The following is a 15009-nucleotide window of genomic DNA, read 5'->3' on the forward strand; positions in this document are numbered from 1 at the left end:
TTCACAGATAGAAGGCTGTTCAGTGTAAAGATGACTCCGAGTGAAGCAAAGCAATAGAGAAAACTAGTAATTATAGAGGATCTGATACTTACCCAGAAACCCAATGACCCTAGGACTTAAAACCTTGGCATTTGTCTTAGCAAGTCAGTACTATAAGAGTTTCAGCAGCTTCTTGATGTCCACATGTCTTGTACAGGCATCTTTTAAGAGGCTTGGTATTTTTGTGTTCGTGAACAAAATTCAAATAGGTGTTTCCTGAGTGATCTGGACAATGTGCACCATTCTGCTCTGCTGAGGCAAGAGTTAAATTTCCAGTCCTCCCTACACAGCTTGCTGCTAATATGTACTTAGCAATTTGCTGAGCATATTCACTTCTCAGACTTATAATTGTTTATATAGATCATTTTAAGGAAAATACTATGTTTTCCTTGTATGGTAGAAACAATTTTTAAGGGAGCAAAGAAGCTGTTTAGGCATGTTCCATATTACTGGAGCTGCGAGGGACACTTGGCTGGGATAACAGGAGGACTGGAAACTAGGAAAGATTTTAGTTTTCTCAGAATATATTTATATATCTAATTTTTCTAGAGATGAACTTGAATTGAGAGTCAAGTTTCTTCTTCCCCTAGTGACAGAGTAGCAGTTCTGTAGCCATTTCTGTCAACTGATTGCTTTCCTTGGTAATCTGCAAAACCCTTTACTTGGTTGGGATGGTCAAAAGCATACCTTCTTTGGTGGGTCAGAGGTGGGCTGAAGGACCAGAAATGAAACAATGTCCTTTTCTTTAGTGTGTGGCAATTCCATAATTGATTATTTCAAAGAATAGTTTTCCTTTCCTTTTCCCTTACTTCCCAGAGGAAAAGCCACAAGCATCTCTTGCACTAGGAAAGGTTTCCCAGCTGATGTCCTTGCTTAACTCTTACCTCCTAACGTTCTCCTTTCCCTGTCAGATCACAGAGACTTTTAAAATGCAAGTTATTACCCCCTCCATAGTTCTCCCCAGCAATCTCCCGTTATTGTCAGAATACAGCTTCTCCTTTACTAACAACCAAAACTACAGTATGTCTTGCCTCGGGCCTTTGCACCTTTTTTTCCCTCTACCTCACCAGAGACCCTTTATTCTAGACTTTTCTGCAGTTGATTTCTTCTCAAAATTTATTCTAAGCAGACATGATACCTTTGCACGTAGACCTTCCCTAAAACTGTTCAACTAAAAGAGCCCCTGTTTCTGCTGAGCCCTTCTGTCTTGGGTAATTTACATATTTATTTAATGTGCCTGTCTCTCCTTCCTACAGAAGGGAAGGAGAGTTATGCTATATGAAAGCAGGAATATGGCATTTGGTACTTTGTCACCCACCAAACCCAGAATACAACCTGATGGATGAATGAGGGACCGCAATGTTTTTACTATATGAATATTCTAGAAAAGACATAAACAAACATAGTGCAGGGGTTTGAGCCCTTCTGGCATTTTAAGGGTGTCGAGTTCCTTTCATGATTAGTAGTAGGATTTAGTTCTTGGGTGGTTGTGACAGCACTGAGCTTTGCTGGGCAAGTACCTGCCTACGCATTGAAGTTGGTCATGGTGTCACCATTTTATGTTGTATTTTCATTATCTGCCTCTGAATCACCGCTCTACAGCCTTATTTCTAAGATTGTTTTACCTGTGTCTAACATTTTCTGAAAGGATTTGTATAAAGTGCTGAGTCTGAAACGTCACAGAAAGGCTAGGGTAGTGGGACATACCTGTGAGGGAGTCGCTTAAGTAAATCTTGTATCTCAGTTACACAGCTGAACTCTAACAAATTTTTTTATACCGTGTCCTTTTAACATATTGTTTGCCTTTGCATTCGGAGTAAGAGTCTGAATTAAAGGGTCTTTCGGTCCAGATGGCCTCTCTTCCTGCTGCATGAGGAAAATGCATGATTTGGGTTCAGTGTTTAACTCTGAAGAACTAAATGCTTTACAACAGAAGCAGCCTGCAGACTTCTTTGCCCACTTCCTGATACCTCATTTCTTTAGTGCATTAAATACTGGGGGCTGAAAATGTTTGAAAGGGTTTAACAAACTCCAGTCTAAGTTTCTGTCACTAGTGAAATAAATCTCAGCAATATCTTAGGTGTTGCACTAGTATCTGCAGTGCTGATTTGTAGACACATTTGGGCCTCTTTTTTGCAACATAGTAGAAATGATCTTTTGTTTGTTTGTTGGGTGTTTTTTGTTTTTCAAGATAGGGTTTCTCAGTAGCTTTTGGAATCTGTCCTGGAATACTCTCTGTAGACCAGGCTGGCCTCAAACTCACAGAGATCCTCCTGTCTCTGCCTCCAGAGTGCCAGGATTAAAGGTATGCAGTTTTAATGTTTGTGCCTGGCTCAACATAGTATAAAATTTAATGTGAGCAAATTAAACAGATTTTGAGTGAACTGGTGTATGAGTTAAAGCAAATTTCAGCACCACCCCAATGGGTTCTAAGTGTCGATATATTTAAGAGTGACACCTCTTCTATCTCTCTAGATAGAAAGATGCTCAGCTCAAGTTCACTGTGCTTACCTAATTTTGGAATGTATAGTCACCATTGAGACTGGTACTTAATGGAAATTGGCTTGCTCACTCTTGAGTCAGCTGAGGAGAAACAACACACACGGAAGAGTTGTTTAGATAAAGTTTTAGTATTACAGTGTTATGGTGAAGAAGGTGGGGATGTGCATTTCGGTATTGTTTACATGATGTACAGATTCTTGCTAAAGCCTGAATCTGAAAGTTTGTTTTGTTTTGGAAAAGGTTGTTGATCATCCTTCACGTACTCAGCTGCATCTTTGACACATGATTTGAGTAGATTTGAGCATACCTTGTTCTAACTTTTTCAAAAGCCTCATTTAGTTTTCTACAAAACTATTAATTGTCAAGTTACCAAGATCTGATATAGTTTAGAATTATGCAAATTTGTCTGCACATAGATTTTTATTGAGAATTGGAACTTGGACTGTGCAGATAGTTTTCCAGATCTCATAACTTTCCTTCTCTGATGTACTCGATGGACATTATTCTGGGCATGCAAGGAAACATTTGAGTACTATATTTTGGGGTGTAGATTAGTTTTTTTCCTGATATAAACGTACATGAAGAAAAGCAGTGATAACTATAATAAGTACATCTATTAGCTTCTTCTCAAGGGCTGCAGAATTCAAGACACTGGGTTTCAGACAAGCTCCTCCTATGCCAACACTTGTGAATGTGTCCGGTCACATCCGTGTGGACCACTACTGATATGATTACCTGATTAAGTACTGAATGCCATCGTCTTGCTGGTAGGGCCTTCACCAAGTGGATTTTTGGGTTTTACCTGGCATTCATAGCTGCATAAGGAGAAATGAAAGTAATAGTAACATCTCTGAGGGCTTTAAGGAATGACATTTTCTTGCAATACTACTGTTTCTTTTTAAATCGTGACAATTTCAGGTTTTACTTTCTCAGCATCTTGTCTAATACTTCATTTGAGAAAAACATTAACAAAAGTTAGAAATCACCAGGCAGGTTTCTCTAGGAAAGCTATGTGGTGACCATTCCCATCCCAGGATAAGGAGTCTCCCTTTGCTCCAGATGTCCCCTGCCAGCCCAGTGTTCCTCATTGTGGTATTGGAGTCACAACACAGAGTGGTAATGGGGAAGTTTTTTTAAATGCACATTATTTGTCCCGCCTCAGCTGCTGAAAATGAAGACTGGGTTACTGGGATGAGTTCTGTGGCCCCTGGTTCTGAGAAATGCAGAAAGGAGGCACCTGAAAATGTCTGCTGCAGATCTCAGCAAGCCAGGCTCTCCAGAAAATGGGCCCACTAGTGTCCTGAGAGCATGAACACAAAGCCCGAGACTTAGTTCTCCCTCTGCTCAGTAAGTCAGGCTCATACTGTTCAGGTCTTTTAAGAAAATGTAGAATTGCTTTGGCTCCATCCTTACTTTATGAGTGAGTCATAAAATTGTGTATAGTTGACAGATCTTTCTCACAAGCTGTATAAACTGCAGATCCCCTTGAGAAGCACAGAGCTGGGAAGCAGTGCACATCTGTCTGAAACTGACTTCCTGCAGCAGAGGGCACAGCTGCATTTGCTCTCGGGCTGACTCGGCCGGAGTCAGCAGGTAGTGCTTTGTGATCTTTGCAAGGTTTGGGGGATAAAGGTCATCTTTGAGAAGTTTGCCACAAAGTGAGAATGCAGCCCACACAAGGTAAGTGTTTGATAAGAGAACCAGCAGGGTGGCCGAGGTGCCCAGTTGGGTGCAGATGGTGCTACAAGGGAAGTGGGAGGCTCCATGGAGTGAGCTTCTGTACTGGTAGATCACTTCTGGAGTGTAGTAGGACAGAATTCAGTGCGCACACGATGGGAACCACTTTTTAAAGTCCCAACCATGTGTCATACATGGTCATTCTGCATTTATAAAGTAATCAGCACACAAACCCTGAGGTACTCCCCCCCCCCCCAAGTCTCATCTCAGGCTAGTGATCTTTGTAACTCTTGTAATATTCTGACTTTTCCAAACTTGAAATATTTGTGAAATAGAATTCAAACTTCCCTTTCAGTTCTTAGCTACATGTAGCTATGCCATTACCATAAGAAAATGCCAGGCTGGGAGAGTGGCATGCAAATGTGAGAACCCGTGTTCCAGTACCTGGAACCCATATCAAGCAGGGCAGGGGGTAGAGGCAATGCATCCAATCTGTAATCCCGAATTCAGTACTTCTGTGGCATGGTAGGAGGTGAAGACAATCTCCAGAGACCCACAGGCCTGCTTGCATAGCCACATAGCAGGAAACAACAAAAGCGACCTCTTAAAGTAGAAAGTCAATAGGGTGGTGGCGCACGCCTTTAATCCCAGCACTCAGGAGGCAGAGGCAGGCGGATCTCTGTGAGTTTGAGGCCAGCCTGGTCTACAGAGCTAGTTCCAGGACAGGCTCCAAAGCTACAGAGAAACCCGTCACAAAAAAAAAAAAAAAAAAAAAAGTAGAAAGCAAGGCCCAAGACCCAGAGCTGTCTGTCCTCTGCCCTCCACAGTGTATCATGGCATGCACACACATGATCGCACAGCTATATAAGCAATGCTGATCGGAAAACGCCTGTGCCATTTACTTCAGTCACGTACGTATTTCCAAGGTTATGTTCTTCCTAAGGCTGATGCCATCAAACAGTCCCGATGATAACAAAACCTCACAGAACTGGTGAGCTGAGTACGGGAGGCAGTGGGGGACAGAGTCACACGTATCTGCAGTTTCACTGAGTAGGAGTGCACGCCATAGGAGTGCATGGTCCTAGGCCACGTGCCGTGTCCAGATCTGACCCCTGGACTTCATTCCGTGTCATTTTATTTCAGCTCCTTCCATCTGATCTCCACTTCTAGCGTGGACACAAGTTTTCACAACTTACTTTTTCTCAAGATTTTTTTCCAATATTTTATGACACAAATTTGGAAGAAATAATTTTAAACTATGCTTAACAACATGAGGGCATGTTTTTGCTGGCTAAGCCTTATATAAATAAACAATACTTGTGGTGGCAAAAATCTTTCCCAGAAAGCACGTTTTGTCACCTAAATGGCACTATATGCCTCTAGGAGTCAAGTCTCAGAGAATGACGATTATATAAATACAGGGTGCCACCTCAAAACTTTAGCAAATTATTTGAATGAACATAGAAACTAAAAAAGACATTTAGAAGATGAAGTTGACAATCTACAAATAACTAGTCATAGAGTCAGTAACAAAATAGAAAACTGGATTATTGAACCCCCAACTGGCAGGAACTATAAAATGGGGACTTTAATCCTAGAGATTGTGTGAGAAATTTCCCTGAACGTAAAGATGTTTGCTTCCAAGATGAAAAAGACCTACTCTGTGCACAAGAAGATGTGAAAGAATTTTTAAAAAAAATACAAATTTTGAGAGTACCAAGGTATTGTGGCAAAAAAAAAAAAAAAACTGAGAGTGAAATAATGGGCTCTGTTTGAGGTACCAGAATCATAATGGTGCTTTAGTTGCACAGCAAGGCTAGAAGTTAGGGGAAAGTCAAAAACTTTTAGGTCATCATTTTATCATCATTTTATCTTAAAATCCACATTCAGCTAAACAAGAAGCCCAAAAGAAACAAAGATATGTAAAGACTTATAATACTGTTTTTCATGTTTTTCCAATATTTGATTCTTAGGAAGCGGTGGCAAGACTTTGATACATTAAAAGACTTTTTAAAAAAAATCTATGAATTACCCTAATGGGAAAGGATAATGAAGGGTAAAGTTAAAAAAAAAAAAATCAGCTACTGGAATAAAGTGAAAAAATGGTCCCAGAAAGTATGGTCTGCAGTTCCTGAGCTAATCTGTCAGAAGCAGGATGTCCACCTGCAGGAGCTGCCCTGCAGCATGAGTGTAGAGTTTAAAGCAGGAGGGATGGGCACCTCCATCACCCCCTCACCCCTTCTGTCTAGACTGAAGTTTTGGCATAAACTTAGAGCCGAGTCCCAGCTTCCACTGTTCAATGTACTTTTAGTTACATAACTCCTACTGGTTAGAAAAGGTTAGCAAAATTCTCAAACCTCAAGTAAACTGCTTCTTATAAAACTTGTTATTATGCAAAACCATGAAAAACAGTATTAAATAAAAGACTCCTGGTATTCCCATTTACCTCCTACTTCTGGAGAAAGATGTCAGCTCTTAGCTACTGCCCCAGCACCGTGTATGCTTGCCTGCTACCACGACCTTTGCTGTGATGGTCATGGACTCTAGCCCTCTGAAGCTGTGAGTGGCAATAAAGTTGTTCTTCTGCAAGTTGCCTTGGTCTTCATTTCTCTTCACAGCAATAGAAACTTAACTATGACACTGATTAAAATGAAATCAACAAGAATTCTTTTTGTTTTTGAAGTAATAACTGGGATAAGTTCTCTTCAAAAGAAGAGATAGCATTTGTCTTCAATTTTGCCTCCCCTACTTCAAGTGATGGCTCCCTCTCCCTGTGCACATTTGAGATCACAGTCCCTTGCTACAGCAGGCTGTTGCCATGAGGCACCAGCCCAGAGAGAGGAACATCTGACACCAGGTATGGAGTTAAGCCCTCTCATCAGCAAACAGTTGCTGGGTGACCCCTTAGAGAAAGTAAAGAATTGAGCTGCATGGTAGTTTGACACATAATGAAGTAATTAAGACCAGTGGGGACAGCTGGCTGTGAAAGGAGTGTGTGGTCCAATGTACTTAGCTTCTAGAATAGAATTTCTAGCCCAAGCCAGTCTGTAAATCCCTAATCTCTGCTTCTATATTCTTTCTGGTTCACTGATCAACAATAACCTTTATGCCACCCATGGGGTGTGCACAGATTGGCTACTCCATACTTCTCAGGTTTCGATTTTAAAAGTCAAGTCAAATAATAGAAAGCCTACTAAATACAGTACTTACACATGTCCTTGTAGTATAACACAGCTATAGTAAAATACAGTATTTACACATGTCCTTGTAGTAAAACACAGCTATAGTAAAATACAGTACTTACACATGTCCTTGTAGTAAAACACAGCTATAGTAAAATACAGTATTTACACATGTCCTTGTAGTAAAACACAGCTATAGTAAAATACAGTACTTACACATGCCCTTGTAGTATAACACAGCTATAGTAAAATACAGTAATTACACATGTCCTTGTAGTATAACACAGCTATAGTAAAATACAGTATTCTAAACTATAATCCAGTTTGCTTCTCTGCACTGTCACGCACTGTGCTGTTCTCTGCCACGCTCTCTTCCCCACCAGCATCACCATGTAGTGCTTTTCTCTGCATCCTTCCGGGCCCAGTCCAGTGCTCACCTTTTTCACTTTCCCAGGCTTTGGCGAATGTTCTTCCCCCAACCTCCACCTGCACTCCCTCAGGCCACTTCCAGAACTCTCCCGAACCTTCCTGCTAGACTTGAGCTCAAAGGCAGACACCACATTGGTTGCCGTTTATAGCCCCTGCAGCACTTAATAAACATTAGTTAAATGGAAATGAGAAGATTTGCCAAACAAATTTGGCTTTAAATGTGCCAAAAAAAACCCATTCTACATTTAAATCAGGTAACACAGACAGCCATTCTTCTAATTCCCAAGTGAGAAGCAGGGAAACAAGTTAACACGTTTGTCAGATTCTTATTGTGAAGGCCTTTCCTTGTTGATCAGTAAGACCTGAAAGTTCAGAGAACCTGCCTTGAAGCGAAAATTACGCAGACATTAAGGTTGAGGTTTTTATTTAATACAAAGAAAACTATCCAAGGAACATAACTTAAATAAGCATTAGGTTCAAATTCCAGTTCCTCAGCTCCAAAAGCAAAGGGGTTTTATTATTTGGTTCACTGTTGCTGCTGCCACAGTTTTAGGGTCAGGTTTGCTATAGCAGGAACAACATACCCCGTTCCCCACCAAGAAGATAGCAAGAGACATGGCTTCCATTCAAGCACCATCCCTCATACAGTGCTTTGCCTAAACTGGACTTTCTACCAAACTAAGCTAAGCATCCCAAGCAATGGCCAGCAGTCTTCACCAGTTATTAGAGCTTCTTCCGCTGTGATAAAGCAAGATTAGTTAGTATTCCATATCCCCAAATGCTTTCAGAACTTCTGCCATCTGGTCACTGAACTTGCTGAAAGATGAGATCATGGTGTCTTGGGGCTAGAGAAAGGCTCAGCTATTCTTTAAAGCACTTCCTGTTCTTTAAGCACACATAACTTTGATTTCCAGCACCCGTGTTGGGCAGCTCACTGTCACCTGTAACTTAAGCTCCAGGAATCTGACACCCTCTCCTGGACTTCCAGGAACCTGCAAGCACATGTACACCACCCCCCCCCTTCCTAGTGTCTATACCTTCCCAGCTAAGGACTTTTGGACAAGATTTACAATGCCAGACATGAATTCCCTTTTGTAGAGCATGCCTGATATCCAACCAGACAGGGGTTGGTAACTCCCAAAACATTAATGTCATTGTTGCCCCAGTGAGCACCTTGTGTAGCAGGCCAGTATTGATGCATGCAGCGTCCACTGTAGGCTGAGACCAATGATACCTTTTCTCCCCCAGTAGCTGTAGGCGGACTAGCCACTTTCCAGGTCAGACCCAGTTTGATTTCTCTGTCCTGTGATGAAAGTGTGTATGTTCTACAATACAGTTTCATCATCCAGTTCTGATGGACAACCAAGCACAACTGCAGAAGCTTGGATTTTCTGGGTTTCTGGGCCCTCCTTGGCTAATAACTCACAGGGAACTATCCCAGACCTAGCTCTGGGATTTGTTGAAGAACCCATGGGCATGTGAACAGCATTGTCCACCACACAAAGTATCTCTCTTCAAACTCCACTTTAGAAAACCAATATATTTAAAAATTAGCTTACAAAGTAGTGGTTTCCATCAGGCTTCCCGTACATCTTAGTGTGGTTAGCTGTCTCCTGACCCCTTCCTACCATCTCCACGCCCATGCCCCTTCCCACATAGGTTCTCTGCCTTCGTTATTTCTCCTCCAGACAATCTCCACCCCTGCACTTTAATCCCCTCCCTCCTCAGCCTTCCTTCTCCGATATTACCTGTGTGCTGCAGGATAGGACTTTTTCCCCCCTCAACTTTTCCTCACTATACTTGGAATAAGGGAAATGGTCATTCTTTTTTTAAAATAAGGATTATCATTGTGTATGATGTGTGCATATGACTTCCATAGCACAAGTGGAGGTCAGAGGACAACTTTTGTTTCTTTCCTTTTGCCTTCATATAGATTCCAGCAAGAGCCTTTCCTAGGAAGCCATCTCATGAACCCAAAATGATCACTCTCCGAGAGACACCTGAGTGATGCAAACCTCTTTGGTTTCAGAATAATATTCAAATGTCTTTGCATAAACTGACATGCCATATTATATAGGCAACATGTTCCTTGCCTACCGGTTCACATAATTTTTGTCAAATGTCAATCCACACATGGTGCTGAAGCCTACCCTCACTGGTCTTCACTCCCATTTGGTGCCAATTCCCAATTATTTGCTTTTGAGAGAGACAGTGGAGACACAGACTGACTCACTCAGCAGACTGGCCTGGAATTCCATTCATAAACCAACCTGGTTTCAAACTCAGAGATCTGCCCGCCTGTTTCCCAAGTGCTGGGGTTAAAGTCAGGTGCCACACACCTGGATAATTCCTAAATTACCTTTTGCCATCCCAGACACTCTCTCAGAGTCAGGGTGCTGCAGTTGGGTTGCATTTTAAACCATTTCCATCCTTCAGTGATGTCTGAAGGAGCTTTTAAGGAGCTCAGCTCAGCTCAGACCTCTCCACATTTCCCCATTCCACTCCCTGTGTACTCACTGCAGTTCTCTGGGAATGACCAGTCTGGACCCATCCAAGAGAAGGTGGAGCCATGCCAGCTAGATAACTTTATAACTTCTGCAAGGAGAGACCTTAAAACCGAAAGATCTAAGGCTAAGTGTAGGTATGTATAAAAAGAGATAAAATACACCTTTTATCCTGGCTCTGTCCCGCCCCCAAACACCTTGTATAAGCCAGTGTTTTGAAGCTTGTTATATTGCATTTAAATTAAAGATAGTCACACATAATATTGCTTCAAGGGACATTCAGTACCCCCTATATACTATTCTGGGACCTGGAGATACAACTGAGATAAAAAGAGACAGAAACCTCAGGATTTCTTATAATAAACTGTGATAAGGCAATAAGATAGTTACGTTAGGTTGCAAAATATATATAGTAAATGTACAACTTTAAATAAGCAGCTAAGAGATGCCTCACCGAGCTACTATTTGAGCCTCAAGATTGTGTGATCCTTAGGTCGAGATTGCAAATATAGTGGGCAAGCTGAGTGTTTGGTGTATAATGAGATTCCATAAATTCATAGTAACATTCTTACGAAGAATGTCTAAAATCATGAGGAGTTGGCTAGGTGTCTGCCCCCTCCGCCGCCGGCCGGCCTTTTAGGGTGAAGGAGCACTGAGTGCTCTCTGTCTCTTGTTGGAGTTCTTCACTGACTCTTCCCAGCGCCTGAGCCCTTAAATCTCTGTCTGCTATCCCAGCTGAAGCGCCACTTCCCAACTGGTCACTGTCTCTTACACTCTCATCCTGAGCGATACCAGCAAAGGATGCCTTGCGACATCAGGTTGTAGTCCGACCTTTGCCAAATTGCTGTTATCTTTGACTAGCCGTATCTCTGGCTCTCATTTTTTTCATCACAAAGCTAAAAAGCCATACTAAACCAAGTTTCAGGTCCTACTCCGGGTTGGTTCTCACACAAATCCCAATACTAGCAGCTGGTGACCCTGGTCCAAAATCTCCTCAAAAGCCTGGGCCATGGTCCCTAGCAGTAGGTAAGGAATTAGGGTAAACCGGAACTCCGTAACTACACAGCAAACCCCTGATCTTGGCAGACTACCCACCCTCTCGTCCTTCTTGGATCTTCTTCCAAGTCACAGCCCAAAACACAATCATCCGCCATGCCTCTCCTCCCTAGAATCCCTTGGTTCGACTTTGAGGAAGCAGAAGGTTTTAGGGCATCGGTGTCTGCCACCGTGATGCTATAGGCTACAGACAGACGTGGCTGGACGCCATGGTAACGGCCGGTACACAGTTCCGTTAGGCCAACGTCCGGCAGCAGCGACGCTCAGCCGGCCGCCCCGGCCCTCGGGGCTCCGCCACCGTCACCTGCGCAGCCTGGGTGGCCGTCCAGTGCCCGCCGCCGCCGTACGCGGCCCGGGAGCGCAGACACCCAGGCGGCCGGCAGGGTCGTGTCTCCCCGGGGGAGCCCCGGAGGCGGGCGAGCCGGCCAGTCCTGCGTGCACGGTCCCGTGTCCGAGCGGCCGGTGGCAGCCAGCCTGGACACGCAGCCGAGGACGCGAGGAAGGAGCCTGCCCCATCCCTGAGCTCAGGCCCCGAACAAACTTTGTGCCCCGCGGGGGCAGCGGGACTCAGACTAGGCAAAGGGCGACGCTGTTGCCGCAGTCGGAGGCCCACGCGTGATCCTGCTGGTGCTAATGGGCTGGGAAGATGAGGAGGGAAGAGTTGATCCAGGAGTCAGAGGTGTTCGCAGGAGAAGGAACCTCGAAGGGAGTTCTGGAGGAAAAAACCTGGGGTTGGCAGTGTGGGGGTGTGTTTGTCGCTCCGCCGCAGGGATGCCAACAGGAGGGTGAGCCCTAGGCGATTGGAGAAAGTAGTTGCCTGGTTTATTTAAAGCGCTGCAGTTGGTCTGTGGAGAGAGGACCGTTTTGGGGCTGGGACAGATATTTGAAATCATGGATAATAAACACGTTCGCTTTGGGAGATAGTTGGAAGTTCTCCAAGCTCACAAAGGACGGCTTTCCAGATTTGAGCACGGTGACAGCGGAGGAGTTTCTAACAGGGTAGAGTCCTTTCCAGAACATGAGTTGATAAGGTTTGGATGGTCGGAATGGCTGTAAAGGGTCAGGTTCCGGAAATGTTCTGTTAGAAAAAGTGAGACGGTTTGGAATAGGTAGGGAGAAAAATGGAAAATAACTCAAAAGTTTCAGGGGCTGAAAGTATACCCAAATGGTAGAACTCTTGCCTCCAGGAGGCCCGGCTTGAAGCGATGTGTATTCGTAACACCGCTTTTACTTCCTTGATCCTGGATCAAGATGGCTGGGAGTGTGGATTAGTGGCAGAGTGACTACAAAGGGTGCACAGGCCCTGAATCCTCAGCATCGGGGCTTTGGGGGCAGCTCTTCTGAGCGCAGCCTTTGTTTCATGGGTTTAATTCCCTGATTTCTGCTCTAGGCTTTATCTCCTTTTCTCTGTTATGTTGCCTTTTGTTTCATTTTCTATTTCTGTGCAGAACAAGCAGATATTGATTTGCTACTATAATTTTTTTATACTACATATTGAATAGTGACTCTCCACTGACACCACATGGTTTGTCAGGAAAACTACATGCGAAAACAGGGTTCAGGGAACACATGAAAAGGGAAATTTTGTTGAGTCTTGGGGTTTCATCGAAAATCAGAAAAGGATCAATCCGGGAGAAGGAAAACTTAAGATTTTTGTTTATCAATGAAAAAAATAAGGCATTAAAGACAGCCCTTGAGACATACTTAACAATGACATACTTGTATTTAAAGATTGTGTTCTTGCATTTTATTATTCAAGTTGACCCTAGTGATGGTGCTTACAATATGGCACCTGAGCAGAACAGGGTGTGGCTACACCATGCACACAGCTGGCTGCACACCGAATCCAGTGACAGTCCCTGCTCTCACAGAGGTGATATGGGTACAAATGTCTAGCTGCTCTTGTCTGCTTTAATTACCCTCCAGCAGCCTGTTTTTTACTGATGGTTGCATTTCCTTTTCTACTTCACTCTCAGAGATGCTGAGCCGATTATCATGATTAACAAATGTTGTTTGTTATTATCAGGATATAAGGCTGAACAGAACATGACAGCTCCCTTAGAAGCTGTAAGTGACTTTGTCCAGATCCAGAGTAACAAGACCTCCATTGTGTGTTCTTCTGAGGAGAAGACCCTAGGCTAGAGGGGGGTGAGCAGTCCCCCTCATGCACGAGAAGTGATGTTTAAGAAAACACTGCTACTCTGTAAACGATCCTCTGTTAAGGACTATTAGTCCGAGAGCTGTGGGGACAGAAACCAAGTGTAGATGAGCTGGGAAAAATGAGTCTCTGTTGTCCTTAGCGAGTTTAGTACCAAACTGTCTTAAGAAGTTATTGTTAACATCTTCCTCCTCCCCGTCCTCCTCCCTCTCCTCCCCTTCCTCCTCCTAGGGACACAGCTCTTGTTCCATGGGAAAGTGTAAAGAGTATATGGGGCTGGAGCACCATTTTCGTTTGAAAACCTCTGTTTATTTCTATAAATCTGTCTGCCTTCCTTGTAGTTTGCATTGTATTTTCCAACCCTTAAGGATTCAAAAGAAGTCCATTAACTTTTTCAAAGACAAGCGGCAAACCAAATACTTAAGGGTTTTTGTTTTGTTTTAATTTTCAAATAACTTATTTAATTTAATTTGTTTTGTTTGAGACAGGGTCTCGGGTATTCCCAGGCTGGCCTCCAACTTGCTCTGTCGCTAGCCAAAGATGACCTTGGGCTCCTGATCTCTCAGACTCTGCCTTCTGAGTGTTGGGTCTGAGGTGTGTGCTACCCATCCATGACAGCTGATACAGGACCGGGTACTGAAGCCAGGCCTTGTGCAAGCGCGGCCTTTGCTCCACCAGCTGAGCCACATCTCCAGCCCTCCACTTTTTACTATGTAATCCTGGCCTCCCTTTATTTTCCTCTTGGATAAAATTAGGATAATAAAAGTTCTGGGGCTGCAGAGATGGCTCAGCAGTTAAGAGCACTAGCTGCTCTTCCAGAGGTCCTGAGTTTTCTATTTCCGGCAACTACGTGGTGGCTCACAATCGTCTGTAAGAGGATCTGGTGCCCTCTTCTGGCCTGCAGGTATACATACACAGTTCTCATATATAAGAGAAATAAATGAAGTTTTAAAACAAATCCTCTAAGTAAGACAAAACACTATATTGTAACGGCAAGGATAACTGCTGTGGGATTAGTTAGGGCTCAGTTTCAAAAGAGAGGAGTTGGCCAGTGATTGAGGTGAGGATGTAGCAGTCCCTGCGGGGAGTCACTGCCTTTCCCCCGGGCATTATTTTTATTTGCTTTCGGTCTGAATCCCAGGAATCACACCAGGAATCTAGCATGGAATTGAATAACAGCACGCAAGATGATGCTCTGGAACACCTGGCTGAAGCCGAGAAATTAGTGGTGGAGCTGAAAGACGTCATTGGCCAGAAGGACTCTCAGCTCCAGCAGAAGGACGAAGCTCTGCAGGTATTGTCGTTCGCTGTTTGCCGAGCATTTGATAAAGACTGGCTATCCGCTTAGAGCGTTAGCCCTGCTTCTTTTTTTTTTTTAATTGAAAAAAAAATTCCTGCCTCCTCCCAGCCTGCCATTTCCCTCCCCCTCGTCCCGCCCCTCTCCCCCTCCCCCCACTCCTCT

Source organism: Alexandromys fortis, unplaced genomic scaffold (assembly GCF_014885135.2).
Source record: "Alexandromys fortis isolate MF-2015 unplaced genomic scaffold, M_Fortis_MF-2015_v1.1 scaffold_4, whole genome shotgun sequence".
NCBI classification, from domain to species: Eukaryota; Metazoa; Chordata; class Mammalia; order Rodentia; family Cricetidae; genus Alexandromys; species Alexandromys fortis.